Source organism: Nicotiana sylvestris, chromosome 4 (genome assembly GCF_000393655.2).
Source record: "Nicotiana sylvestris chromosome 4, ASM39365v2, whole genome shotgun sequence".
NCBI lineage: Eukaryota > Viridiplantae > Streptophyta > Magnoliopsida > Solanales > Solanaceae > Nicotiana > Nicotiana sylvestris.
Window position 1 is genome coordinate 125416296 of NC_091060.1, and position 15128 is coordinate 125431423.

The window sequence follows — 15128 nt, forward strand, 5'->3', positions numbered from 1 at the left end:
CCAGAGGGTCTGTAGGAAAATATGGGACGTGTGCATATGTCCGGAAATGAATTTCGAGGTCCCAACCCGAGAAATAAATTTTTAAGTAAAATTATTTTCTGAAAATATTTAAGGAAATTGGAAATGAAATCTAATTAGAAAGCGATGGTATCAGGCCCGTATTTTGGTTTCGGCGCCCGGTACAGGTCTTATATATGTTTTAAGTTCTTCTTGTAAAATTTGGTTGAAATCAGATGTCGTTTGACGTGTTTCAGACATAAATTTCTAAATTGGATACTTGATGAAGTTTGAGGAAAAATTCTTGATTTTGAGGTTTGATTCATTGATTTTGAGGTTATTTAGGTGATTTGATCGCAGGGATAAGTTCGTATGATGTTGTTGAGTTAGTGCTTGTGTTTGGTTAGGAGCCCCAAGGACTCGGGAGTGTTTCAAAAGTGTTTCGGAATAATTTTTGGCTTTAGAAGTATTGCAGATTTTCTGTTGTTGTGCCCAAGGATTTTGTTCTTCGCGTTCGCGTGGTCTCACTCGCGAACGCGTAAGGCAAAGATCCCAGGTGCCCAGTTTCTTCTTCGCGAACGCGGAGGTTGAGACGCGAACGCGAAACTCAGGGGGGAGACCCTTCGCGAATGCGTCCTTCCACTCGCGAACGCGTAGGGTTCAGGGGAGGGGCTACCAGTTTGTTCTACGCGAACGCGGCCACTGGACCGCGAACGCGAGGGCTCGAGGTGCTAAAGCATCGTGAACGCGAGCCCAGTGTCACGAACGCAAAGGTCTTCAGACCTGACTCATCGCGAACGCATTGAGCTTATCTCGAACGCGAAGAAGGATTTTGCCTAGTTATTTTAAAGTCCCAAAACATAACCCATTGCGGGATTTCACCAAAATTTCACAAACTCTTTCTTCTCCAAAGTTCTAGGGCGACTTTTGAAGCATCCTTTCACCATAAACTCTTGGGTTAGTAATCTTTAACTTATTTCCTTCCATTTTAATCAACATCTATTGAATTTCTAGGCCTAAAACATGTAATTAAAGGTAGAAATTAGGGAATTGGGTAGAGTTAGAGCTTTTTAATTAATTGTGATTTAGACCTCGTTTTGGGATCGAATTTTGAAAATAATTATATATTCAGGCTCATGGATGAATGGGTCATGGGATTTTGGTTCGAACCTAGTGTTTTGACCAAGCGGGCCCGGGGTCGATTTTTGAGATTTTGGGAAGAATACTTGGGAAGCTGTAATTAGGCATTGGATTCGAATTGTTTAGCATTTATTAATGTTATGAAGTCATTTGTGTATAGATACAATCGATTTGGAGCCGAATTCGAGAGAGAAAATGGTAATTGAGGATTGAATTAGCTGTGGAAGTTTGAGGTAAGTGTTTGGTATAACCTTAGCTTGAGGGATTAGGAGTTGAGTCCTATTTGCTATGTGAAAATTGTTGAGTACGACGTATAGGCATGGTGACGAGTATCTATACATTGGTGTCTAGCATGACCATGAGTCTTTATGTTGTGAATATCCTGATTTTGTTGTGTCTTTCATGTCGTAGTGATGATTTCTTTATGTTGTGAAAAGCTTGTGAAAGAAATTATGACCTTTGAACTTCGAGGAGCATTGGCTCGAGTTATATTACAAAGTGTGAAAGTATATGAGATGATTGAACCCTTTGGAGCATTGGCTCAAATGGTAAAGTGAGCTATGAAGTAATAGTGAAAGAAAGAGAATGAGTTATTAAATTGTTCCCTTGCCGGGATGTTTGTTGCTTTGTTGATTATCTCCCTTGCCGGGATGCTGAGATTATTGATATTGCTCTCTTGCCGGGATTTAACTGTTTAATTGTGTTCCCTTTTTGGGATTTCTATTGTTATTTGTTTACTCCCTTGCCCCTTTATTTGTGATTGTTGTTTGCGTGAAGAAGAGCGTTAAAGCACGAAGGGTGATGCCGTGCATTGTTTACTATGGTGGGGAAAGAGTGTAAAGCACGAAAGGTGATGCCGTGCCGTACAATATGCCATTCTGTACAGATTATCATTGACTATATGGTGAGGAAAGAGAGTAAAAGCACGAAGGGTGATGTCGTGCCTATTTTGGTTATAAAATATTGTTTGGTGAGGATGAGAGTAAAAGTACGAAGGGTCATTCCGTGCACGTTGTTATTATATGATTGATTTGGTGAGAACGAGAGTAAAAGCACGAAGGGTGATGCCGTGAAAATTGTTGATTTCTGATTCTTGATGATATTCTTGTTATGTTGTTACTTTCCTTACTTGATGCTTTCTATTCGGAACTGTTATTTCCCCCACAGCATGTTTCCCCTTCCTACATTTACTGGTTATTTCTACATTTTCCTTTCCGCTGTATATATTTATATTGCACAGGTTTATTTGGTAGTCTGGTCCTAGCCTTGTCACTACTTCACCGAGGTTAGGCTAGACACTTACCAGCACATGGGATCGGTTGTGCTGATACTACACTTTGCACTGTGTGCAGGTCCCAGAGCAGCTTACGGATAGTAGTTGGAGGGCTTCCTTTAGTCCACCCGGAGACCCAAGGTAAACCTGCAGGCGTTCGCGGGCCCTGGCGTCTCCCTCTATCTCTATTCCCTATTTCATTTTCTTTCATTCAAAAACAATTTAATATATTTTCTTCAGGCCTTGTTTGTAGTGACTCTTAGACAGTCTGTGACACTGTGACACCAGTTTTGGGTATTGAGGTTTTGAAAGTTGTAAGAGACGTAGTCTTGAGTTATAAAAAATGTTGACTTTCGCTTATTTATTTAATTCCGCTATTTTCATGTTATCGCTAGTAATTGAAAAAAGGTAATTTGTTAATGAAAAAGGTAGTTAAGGGTTAGCTTGCCTAACTCTAGTTAGTAGGCGCCATCACGACTCCCGAGGGTGGGAAATCCGGGTCGTGACAAGTTGGTATCAGAGCTCTAGGTTACATAGGTCTCACAGTTCGCAGACAAGCTTAGTAGAGTCTGAGGGATCGGTACGGAGACGTCCGTATTTATCCCCCAAAGGCTACAGAGTTAGGAAAAATTTCACATTTGTTCTTTCTTGTCGTACAGATTTGTTTCTCAATGTTAATTGGATTTCTACTCTATTCCTTCGCAGATGGCGAGAACACGCACTTCCTCATCCACCGCTCAGCAGCCCGAGCCCCCAACAGTAGCTTCCACTAGGGACAGAGGGCGAGGCCGTGCTAGAGGCTAAGGTAGGGGCAGAGCTCAGGACCGAGCAGCAGCACCAATGGCAGAGCCTTAGGTTGATTTTGAGGAGGAGGTTCTGGCTCCAGCAGTTTCGGTGGGCCCAGCTCAGGTCCCAGAGGGGTTCATTGCCACCACAGTTCTTCAGGACGCTTTGGTCCGATTGGTGGGCCTCATGGAGTGTGTCACCCGAGAGGTTTGCTTCCTGTAGCACCAACCACTTCTCAGGATGGAGGAGAGGCTCAGACTCCTGCTACTCGCACTCCGGAGCAGGTGGCTCCCCAGATTTAGATTCTAGCGGTTCAGCCAGCTGGATCAGTTCAGCCGGGTGTAGTAGCTCAGACCGGCGATGAAGCGTCTATGTCTGTCGATGCTTTGTGGAGGTTGGATAGGTTCACCAAGCTCTTCACTTCTACATTCAGCAGTGCATCTACTGAGGATCCCCAAGATTATCTGGATAGTTGTCACGAGGTTCTTCGGAACATGGGGATCGTTGAGACCAATGGAGTTGATTTTGCTACCTTTCGTCTGTCGGGATCCGCCAAGACTTGGTGGAGGGATTATTGCTTAGCCATGCCAGCCGGGTCACCATCTTTGACATGGGAGCAGTATACAGTGTTGTTTCTGGAGAAGTTTCTCCCCGTTACTCAGAGAGAGGCCTATCGGAGGCAGTTTGAGCGCCTCCAGCAGGGTTCCATGACGGTCACCCAGTATGAGACCAGGTTCATCGATCTAGCTCGCCATGTTCTTGTCATACTTCCCACCGAGATAGAGAGAGGGTGAGGAGGTTTATTGATGGTCTTATTCAGCTGATTCATTTTTAGATGGCCAAGGAGGTCGGGAGCGAGATCACCTTTCAGGAGGCGGCCAATGTGGCCCGCAGAGATGAGATGGTTCTGTCACAGGGAGGTGGTCATAGGTCGGATAAGAGGCCCCATCATTCAGGCAGATTCAGTGGTACCTCATCTGGAGGTAGAGATTCATATGGTAGAGGCCATCCTCCTAGGCCCTTTCAGTCGGCTCTCTAGGTCTCATATGGTACTTCAGGTGGTCATGGTTCTCAGATGCATTATTCTGATAAGAAGCCTTACAGTGCACCACCAGCTCCCATCAGTGTACCACCGCTTCAGAGTTTCCGAGATGGTCATTCAGGTCGACAGGGCCAGCAGTCTCAGCAGCTGAGGGCTTGTTACAGTTGTGGTGATCCGGGTCACATTGCCAGGTTTTGCCCTCGAGCACCGGGTAGCTCTCAGCATCAGGGTTCTCGTGCTATGGTACAGGCACCAGGTGTTCCACAGCCTACCCATCCAGTTAGAGTTGGGGGTAGAGGTGCTAGAGGTTGAGTTAGAGGTCCTAGAGGTAGAGCTCAGGCCGCCAGAGGTGAAGGCCAGCCAGCAGCAGGTCGTCCTAGAGAGGTAGTTCAGGGTGGTAAGGCCCAGCCCCGATGTTACACCCTTCAAGCTAGGCTCGAGGCTGAGGCTTCAGATGCAGTCATTACAGGTACCATTTTGGTTTGTGATAGATATGCTTTAGTGCTATTTGATCCAAGGTCTACGTATTCGTATGTGTCATCTTATTTTGCACTGTACCTGGTCATACCTAGTGTCATTGAGTATTCCTGTTTATGTGTCTACACTAGTGGGTGATTTTATCGTGGTCAATTGAGTCCATCGTTCTTGTATTGTGGTGATTTGGGGTCTTGATACTCGCATGGATTTGTTCTTCTAGACATGGTCGATTTCGATGTTATATTGGGGATAGACTGGTTATCACTTACCATGCTATCTTGGACGGTCATGCCAAGACTGTGACCTTAGCCTTACCGGATTTTCCCCGTTTAGAGTGGAGAGGGACTCCTGGTCATTCTACTCGCAGTGTTATTTCGTATGTGAAGGCTCGGCGTATGGTCGAGAAGGGGTGTTTGGCCTATTTGGCATATGTTCGTGATTCTAGTGCTGAGGTCCCTTCTATTAATTCTATGCCCGTTGTTCGTAAGTTTCCTAATGTTTTCCCTTCAGACCTACCGTGTATGCCACCCGACAGGGATATTGACTTTTGCATTGATTTGGCCCAGGGCACCTAACCCATTTCTATCCCGCCATATCGTATGACCCCGCCCGAGTTGAAAGAGTTGAAGGAGCAGTTGCAGGACTTGCTTGAGAAGGGTTTCATTAGATCCAGAGTTTCGCCTTGGGGTGCGCCGGTGTTGTTCGTTATGAAAAATGATGGTTCGATGAGAATGTGCATCGATTACCAGCAGTTGAACAAGGTTACAATCAAGAATAAGTATCCACTACCGATGATTGATGATTTGTTCGATCAGCTTCAGGGTGACAAGGTATTTTCAAAGATTGACTTGAGATCTGGCTACCATCAGTTGAGGATTAGGGCATTCGATGTCCCTAAGACAGCATTCCGCACTCGGTACGGGCATTATGAGTTCTTGGTTATGTCATTCGGGTTGATAAATGCCCCAGCAGCTTTTATGGATTTGATGAACCGAGTGTTCAAGCCTTATTTGGACTCGTTCGTGATAGTATTCATTGATGATATTCTGATATATTCCCGCAGCCAGGAAGAGCACGAGCAGCATCTCAGAGTGGTTCTTCAGACTCTGAAGGATAGTCAGCTATATGTGAAGTTCTCAAAGTGTGAGTTCTGGTTGAGTTCAGTTGTATTCCTGGGTCATGTCGTATCAGCAAAGGGTATTCAGGTTGACCCAAAAAGATTGAGGCAGTCAAGAACTGGCCTAGACCAGTATCATCTACAGAGATTCGGAGTTTCTTAGGATTGGCAGGCTACTATCGCCGGTTCGTGGAGGGGTTCTCATCTATCGCAGCCCCGATGACCAGGTTAACCCAGAAGGGTGCCCAATTCAGATGGTCGGACGAGTGTGAGGCGAGCTTTCAAAGGCTCAAGACAGCTCTGACTACGGCACCGATGTTAGTTTTGCCCACAGGTTTAGGGCCTTATGCCGTTTATTGTGATGCATCTCGCATTGGGCTTGGTGCAGTGTTGATGCAGGATGGCAAGGTCATTGTCTATGCTTCGCAACAGTTAAAGATTCATGAGAAGAATTATCTGGTGCATCATTTAGAGTTGCCAGCTATTGTTCACGCATTGAAGATTTGGAGGCATTATCTGTGTGGTGGGCATGTGAGGTGTTCACTGATCACCAGAGTCTTCAGTATTTATTCAAGCAAAAGGAGTTGAATTTGAGGCAGAGGAGGTGGTTGGAATTGTTGAAGGATTATGATATCACTATCGGGAAAGGCCAATGTGGTGGCCGATGCTTTGAGTAGAAAGTCAACCAGTATGAGCAGTCTTGCTTATATTCCAGTCGGTGAGAGGCCGCTTGCTTTGGATGTTCAGGCTTCGGCCAATCGATTTGTGAGGTAGGATATTTCTGAGCCTAGTCGAGTATTAGCTTGCACGATCGCTCGTTCTTTGTTGTTGGAGCGTATCCATGATCGGCAGTTTGATGATCCCCATTTGTGTATCCATAGAGACATGGTGCAGCATGGAGGTGCCAAGCAGGTTACCTTAGATGTTGATGGAGTTTTGAGATTGCAGGGTCGAGTTTGTGTGCCTAATATGGATGGGCTTCAGGAGTTGATTTTAGAGGAGGCCCATAGTTCCCGGTACTCTATCCATACGGGCACTGCGAAGATGTATCAGGATTTGCGGCAGCATTATTGGTGGCATAGAATGAAGAAGGATATCGTTGCACATGTGGCTCGGTGTTTGAATTGTCAACAGGTTAAGTATGAGCATCAGAGGCCTGGTGGATTGTTTCATAGGATTGAGCTTCCCGAGTGGAAGTGGGAGCGGATCACTATGGACTTCATTACTAGACTTCCGCTGACTCAGAAGAAGTTCGACGCATTTTGGGTCATTGTTGATAGGCTGACCAAGTCAGCGCATTTCATTCTTGTGGCAGTCTCCTATTTATCCGAGAGGTTAGCTGAGATCTATATTCGGGAGATTGTTCACCTTCATGGTGTGCCAGTATCTATCATTCCGGACCAAGGTACGTAGTTTACTTCGCGTTTCTGGAGAGCAGTTCGGCGAGAGTTGGGCACCCAGGTTGAGTTGAGTACAACATTTCATCCTCAGACAGACGGGAGTCCGAGCGGACTATTCAGATATTGGAGGATACGCTCTGAGCTTGTGTTATTAACTTTGGAGGTTCGTGGGATTAGTTCTTGCCTTTAGCAGAGTTTGCCTACAATAACAGCTACCAGTCGAGTATCCAGATGGCTCCTTATGAGGCTTTATATGGTAGGCGGTGTCGATCTCCGGTTGGATGGTTTGAGCCGGGAGAGGCTCGGTTGTTGGGTACGAATCTGGTTCAGAAGGTCTTGGACAAGGTCAGGATCATTCAAGATAGGCTTCATACAGCTCAGTCCAGGCAAAAAAGCTATACAGATAGTAAGGTTCGAGATGTGGCTTTTATGGTTGGTGAGCGGGTATTGCTCCGAGTGTTGCCTATGAAGGGCGTGATGAGATTTGGGAAGAAGGGCAAGCTTAGCCCTAGGTTCATTGGTCCGTTTGATATTCTTGATCGAGTGGGAGAGGTGGCTTATAGACTTGCATTGCCGCCGAGCTTATCAGTCGTGCATCCAGTGTTCTATGTGTCCATGCTTCGGAAGTATCACGACGATCCATCCCACGTGTTAGATTTCAGCATTGTCCAATTGGACAAGGACTTGTCCTATGAAGAGGAGCCGATAGCTATTCTAGATCGGCAGGTTCGTCAGTTGAGATCCAAGAGTTTCCCTTCTGTTCGTGTTCAGTGGAGAGGTCAGCCTCCTGAGGCATCGACCTGGGAGTCCGAGTCCGATATGCAGAGCCGTTATCCTCATCTATTCCCCGACTCAGGTACTCCTTCTTCCGTCCGTTCGAGGACGAACGATTGTTTTAGAGGTGGAGAATGTGATGACTCAAAGGGGTCATCACCTATTTTCTTATCCATTTTGTGCTTCCGAGGCCCTGAAAATCTCATTTAGAGTCGCCTCGATTTGTGTGTGTAGTCCGTGCGCGTAGCCGGAAAACTTAAATATGAAATTTTGTGAAAAATGCTAAGTTTTGATGTTAAAATGAATAGACTTTGATCAACATTTTGGGAAAACGGACTTGGACCCGTGATTTTATGGTCTCGGAGGGTCCGTAGGAAAATATGGGACGTTTGCATATGTCTGGAATCAATTCCGAGGTCCCAAGCCCGAAAAATGAATTTTTAAGTAAAATTATTTTCTGAAAATGTTAAAGGAAATTGGAAATGAAATATGATTAGAAAGCAATGGTATCGTGCCCGTATTTTGGTTTTGGTGCCCGGTACAGGTCTTATATATGTTTTAAGTTCTTCCTGTAAAATTTAGTTGAAATCGGACGTCGTTTGACCTTTTTCGGACTTAAATTTCTAAATTGGAAACTTGATGAAGTTTGAGGAAAAATTCTTGATTTTGAGGTTTGATTCATTGATTTTGAGGTTATTTAGGCGATTTGATCGCACAGATATGTTCGTATGGTATTGTTGAGTTAGTACTTGTGTTTGGTTAGGAGCCCGGAGGGCTCGAGAGTGTTTCGAAGGTGTTTCGGAATGGTTTTTGACTTTAGAAGTGTTGCAGATTTTCCGCTATTGTGCCGAGGGATTTTGTTCTTCGCGTTCGCGTGGTCTCACTCGTGAACGCGTAAGGCAAAGATCCCAGGTGCCCAGTTTTTTTCGCGAACGCAGAGGTTGAGACGCGAACGCGAAGCTCAGGGGGGAGACCCTTCGCGAACGCATCCTTCCACGCGCGAACGCGTAGGGTTCAGGGGAGGGGCCACCAGTTTGTTCTACGCTAACGCGGCCACTGGACTGCGAACGAGAGGGCTTGAGGTGCTAAAGCATCGCGAACGCGAGCCCAGTATCACGAACGCAAAGGTCTTCAGACCTGACTCATCGCGAACGCGTTGAGCTTATCGCAAATGCAAAGAAGGATTTTGCCCAGTTATTTTAAAGTCCCAAAACAGAACCCATTACGGGATTTCACCAAAATTTCACAAACTCTTTCTTCTCCAAAGTTCTAGGGTGACTTTTGAAGCATCTTTTCACCATAAACTCTTGGGTTAGTAATCTTTAACTTATTTCCTTCCATTTTCATCAACATCTATTGAATTTCTAGGCCTAAAACATGTAATTAAAGGTAGAAATTAGGGAATTGGGTAAAGTTAGGGCTTTTTAATTAATTGTGATTTAGACCTCGTTTTGGGGTCGAATTTTGGAAATAATTATATATTCGTGCTCGTGGATGAATGTGTTATTGGATTTTGGTTTGAACTTAGTTTTTTTGACCAAGCGGGCCCGGGGTATTTTTTTGGGATTTTGGGAAGAATACTTGAGAAGCTATAATTAGGCATTGGATTCGAATTGTTTATCATCTATTGATGTTATGAAGTCATTTGTGTATAGATACAATCGATTTGGAGCCGAATTCGAGAGAAAAAGCGGTAATTGAGGATTGAATTAGCTGTGGAAGTTTGAGGTAAGTGTTTGGTATAACCTTAGCTTGAGGGATTAGGAGTTGAGTCCTATTTGCTATGTGAAAATTGTTGAGTACGACGTATAGGCATGGTGACGAGTATCTATACGTTGGTTTCTAGCATGACCGTGAGTCTTTATGTTGTGAATATCCTGATTTTGTTGTGTCTTTCATGCCTTAGTGATGATTTCTTTATATTGTGAAAAGCTTGTGAAAAAAATTATGACCTTTGAACTTCGAGGAGCATTGAATCGAGTTATATTACAAAGTATGAAAGTATATGAGTTGATTGAACCCTTTGGAGCATTGGCTCAAATGGTTAAGTGAGTTATGAAGTAATAGTGAAAGAAAGAGAATGAGTTATTAAGTTGTTCCCTTGCCGGGTTGTTTGTTGCTTTGTTGATTATCTCCCTTGCCGGGATGCTGAGATTATTGATATTGCTCTCTTGCCGGGATTTAACTGTTTAATTGTGTTCCCTTTTCAGGATTTCTAATGTTATTTGTTTACTCCCTTGCCCCTTTGTTTGTGATTGTTGTTTGGGTGAGGAAGAGCGTTAAATCACGAAGGGTGATGCCGTGCTTTGTTTTCTATGGTGGGGAAAGAGTGTAAAGCACGAAGGGTGATGTCTTGCTGTACGATATGCCATTCCGTACAGATTATCATTGACTATATGGTGAGGAAAGAGAGTAAAAGCACGAAGGGTAATGCCGTGCCTATTTTGGTTATAAAATATTGTTTGGTGAGGGCGAGAGTACAAGTACGAAGGGTGATGCCGTGCACGTTGTTATTATAAGATTGATTTGGTGAGAATTAGAGTAAAAGCACGAAGGGTGATGCCGTGCAAATTGTTGATTTCTAATTCTTGATGATATTCTAGTTATGTTGTTACTTTCCTTACTTGATGCTTTCTATTCGGAACTGTTATTTCCCCCACAGCATGTTTCCCCTTCCCACATTTACTGGTTATTTCTGCATTTTCCTTTCCACTGTATATATTTAAATTGCACAGGTTTATTTGGTAGTCTGGTCCTAGCCTCGTCACTATTTCGCGGAGGTTAGGCTAGACACTTACCAGCACATGGGGTCGGTTGTGCTGATACTACACTCTACACTGCGTGCAGATCCCGGAGCAGCTTACGGACAGTAGTTTGAGGGCTTCCTTTAGTCCACCCGGAGACCCAAGATAGACCTGCAGGCGTTCACGGGCCCTGGCATCTCCCTCTATCTCTATTCCCTGTTTCATTTTTTTTCGTTTAGAAACAATTTATTGTATTTTCTTCAGGCCTTGTTTGTAGTGACTCTTAGACAATTTGTGACATTGTCACACCAGGTTTTGGGTATTGAGGTTTTGAAAGTTGTAGGAGACGTAGTCTTGAGTTATAAAAATTGTTGACTTTCGCTTATTTATTTAATTCCGTTGTTTTCATGTTATTGCTGGTAATTGAAAAAAAGTAATTTGTTAATGAAAAAGGTAGTTAAGGGTTGGCTTGCCTAGCTCTCATTAATAGGCGCCATCACGACTCCCGAGGGTGGGAAATCCGGGTCGTGACAATTAATGAAAAATATTTTCAAGGTTTCTTTAGCTACTACTAATTCTTCACATTGGGTATTAGATAATGGCAGTGGTTATAACATCTGCAATATGTTGCAAGGGTTCAAGATAAGTAGGAGGCTAAAGAAAGGAGAAGTTAATCTACAAGTTGGAAATGGTGCAAAAGTGGCGGCCGTAGCTGTAGGATCAATTTCTTTAATAATACCTAAGGACAAAGTACTTATGTTGGATGATTGTTATTACGTTTCTAAATTTGTTTCGAACATAATTTCAGCTTCTATGTTAGACAAACGTGGTTTTCGCATTATTATAAGCAATGATATTTGCTCTATTTATTATAGTGATAATTTATATGTGAATGGCTATCTCCAACATGATGTTTATGTCTTACCTAATGTGAATGCTAATTCTATTATGCATGTTTCAAGTCATAAGAGGAAAACAGATGATCAAGTAAATCATGCATACCTTTGGCATTCTAGGCTTGGTTATATTGGATAGAAAAGAATTAACCAGTTGCACAAGGAAGGGTACCTTGAAAAATATGATTTTGAATCATATCCAACTTGTGAATCTTGTCTCAAAGGAAAAATGACCAAATCTCCATTTATTGGAAGTGAAGAGCTTCTGAATTATTAGGACTAATTCATACAGATGTTTGTGGGCCCATGAAAATTCAAGCTAGAGGTGGATATTCTTACTTCATCACCTTCAGTGATGATATGTCAAGATATTGATTTGTGTTTCAAAGATATGGATTTGTGTATCTTATGAAACACAAGTCTGAATCTTTTGAAATGTTCAAAAGTTTCCGTAGTGAAGTTGAGAAGCAGACTGGTAAAAGTATCAAAGTACTAAGGTCTGATAGAGGTGGAGAATATCTTAGTGAACATTTTACCAGATATCTCAAAGAGAATGGGATTCTCTCATAGTGGACACCTATAGGAACACTACAACACAATGGTGTGTCTGAAAGTAGAAATCGAACCTTATTAGATATGGTGAGATCTATGATAGGGTTCATTGATCTTCCAATAAATTTATAGGGATATACTTTGGAAGCAACAACATACTTACTTAATAAAGTTCCCACTAAGTCAGTCTCTATAACACCATATGAGAGATGGAAAGGATGTAAGCCTAACATTAAACATATTAAAGTTTGGGGTTATCCAGCTTATGTTAAGAGACTACAGTCTGATAAACTTGACTCAAGATATGATAAGTGTAGGTTCATTGGGTATCCCAAGAAAATAATGGGATATTATTTCTATCACCCTTCTGACCATAAAATGCTTGTGGCTAGAGGAGCAACCTTTTTGGAAAGGGAATTTCTTTTAGAAGGAAATTATAATAGAGAAATAGAACTTGATGAAGTTCAAGAAACTAATGAATCAACACAATGTAAAGATCATGAGACCTAAGTTGAAGAACCTTTATTGGATGTTTTGAAGTTGACAAGGAAGTTGCCATCTTCAATAGTTGAAGTTCAAGAACAATTTAATGAACCAGTTCCAAACCAAATTGAACAACAACCAAATCCAGCACAAGGTAAACAAGTTGTACAAGCACCTCTTAGAAGGTCTACACGAGAAAATCATGTACTGTGAGCACGTGATTTTTGTTGCGCGACAATCGCTCCAAAAGAATAAGAAAAATAATAACAAATGGTCCTGCTGTACAAATTTGGATTTTACATGGCACTTTGTTAATTATTCATGATTTTTTGCCCATTTTTTTTTTATTATTTATTAAAACAAAATACAAAAAATGTATGTGTCATGCATAATTTGAACCGTAATCCGGTTGTTAAATAGAAAATCATAAATAGGCATTTTTGTCCGTGATTTTGTCTTTGTTTGATTTTACCTGTTTTAAAATATTTTAATGTGTGTGCAAATAACTGTATTAAGTGTTTATTTAATTTTAATTTGATTTACTTAGATTTTTTGTTTTTAAAATAAAGAAGAAAAATAATAATAATAAAAAAAATCTTTTTCGGACTTGGGCCAATTTTAAACAAATTGGCCCAAACAAACTCAGCCCAAAACCCAGGCCTGCCCGGTCCGTGACCAGCCTACTTCGAGAACATACAAACGACGTCGTTTTTATCCAGGCTGATCTGAGCCGTTGATCTCTGAAAGATCAACGGTCAAGATCTCTCACCCCAAACCCACTAACAGACCTGACCCGTCTCACCCGGACCGACCCCAACCCTTTACCCTTGAAACGACGTCGTTCCCTGTTAGTCGAAGGATCCTGGCCCTTCATCACATCTCATCCAACGGCCAGGATCCACCTACCCACTAACTATATAAACTCATAACATTACCCTGCCCCCCTATCCGAACCCCAGCCTTCATCGTCTTCAACCCCAAACCCTAGAGCCGCCTCTGTACACCTTCACCATGAAAGCCGGCGGCATGAACGCCGATGACCTTCACCTTAACACCCTAAAACCACCTTGACACCCTGAACATGGATCTGTAGTCTGTTTAGTTCGAATCATCCTCTAGGTCCTCGAATCTTCATTTGAAGATTCGAGCAAAACTCGATCTACACCGATCTGCCCTAGATTCATACCAGACAATCACCGGACCCCCCTCGTGACCAAACCATGCTTGGTTTGGTCCGAATCTAACCTTGGAAGCCCAAATCCCAAATCTACCATCCACGAACCCTAGAAGCCCCAAGCCTAGTCCGTGCCTGTTTAAGCCAAGAGATTAGGGTCTAATGGACCTTAATCGAAGTGTTTCTCATCCGAGAAACACTTCGTTTAAAGTCCGTTCAACCTTAAAGAAGGTCTGTTCAAACACAAGCTGATTTTCTATTTCTTCTTTCAAAGTTTTAAGGTAAGTTTATTTTCTCCTTGTTATTCAGTACGTGTGTGGTTTCAAGGTCTGTTCATATTTTGTGTAATTTATTTCGAATTTTATCAACTGTGTTCTGTCCACTTTGCCTGAACCTCGGTGTTTTGGGTCCTTCTTCTATTTGTTCTGATAATGCGTATGTATTTATGTGTTGTGCAATTAGCTGATTTTCAAATTTGAACTGACTAACTGATTCCTCGAGTACAATTCTGTTTGGTCAGTACAATTCAAATCATGTGTCGATACTGTTAAATGTCTGATTTTTGGCTACGATTGTGTATGTTATGATTAGTATAGTCGAGTCGACAAATGTCGTCAATTAATTTCAATAGTTCAAATGTTAACAATTGAACCTGTTGCCTGCTGCAACTTTGTTTGAATCAAAGTAAGAATCAAGTGTGGTCACTTATAGTTGCTGTATTTGAATCTGAAAATAAAAGGGTAGATTGTTAGCTGCAATCTGAATTGGAGGGCATGTGCACTTATGCACAACATGTGCATAAAGGCCCTTTTGGATTAAAATAGTTTGACAGCATATGTTGTCAGATTATATTCCTGCTGCCCATGTCTGCTTTTAGTTAATAAAACGGGAAAGTTAAGCCTGCCAAGGGAATGTCATGGGGTTAATACTTAAATAGCTAAGTGGAAACTGAAAAAAGATAGATAGCACATGGGAGGTGGGCTGATTGTTGAACAGGCTGTAAAAGGGTGGAATTTAAGCTATAAGAGGGAGAGGAGAGGGCTGAAATACATACATATTAATACACACAGAACATATAGGAGACAGAGATAGGAAAAGAATACCATCTGATATTAGAGGGACAGACATAGGGGATTCAGACTGAATCATTGAGGGCTTGAAATTCAAGAAGATAAACAGAAAACTGGAAAAGATTTCTTTTGATAACTCAAGTATAGTTTCAAAACTGAAGATTGACATTTGGATTCTGGAGAGAAAGGAGATAGGGAGAGGG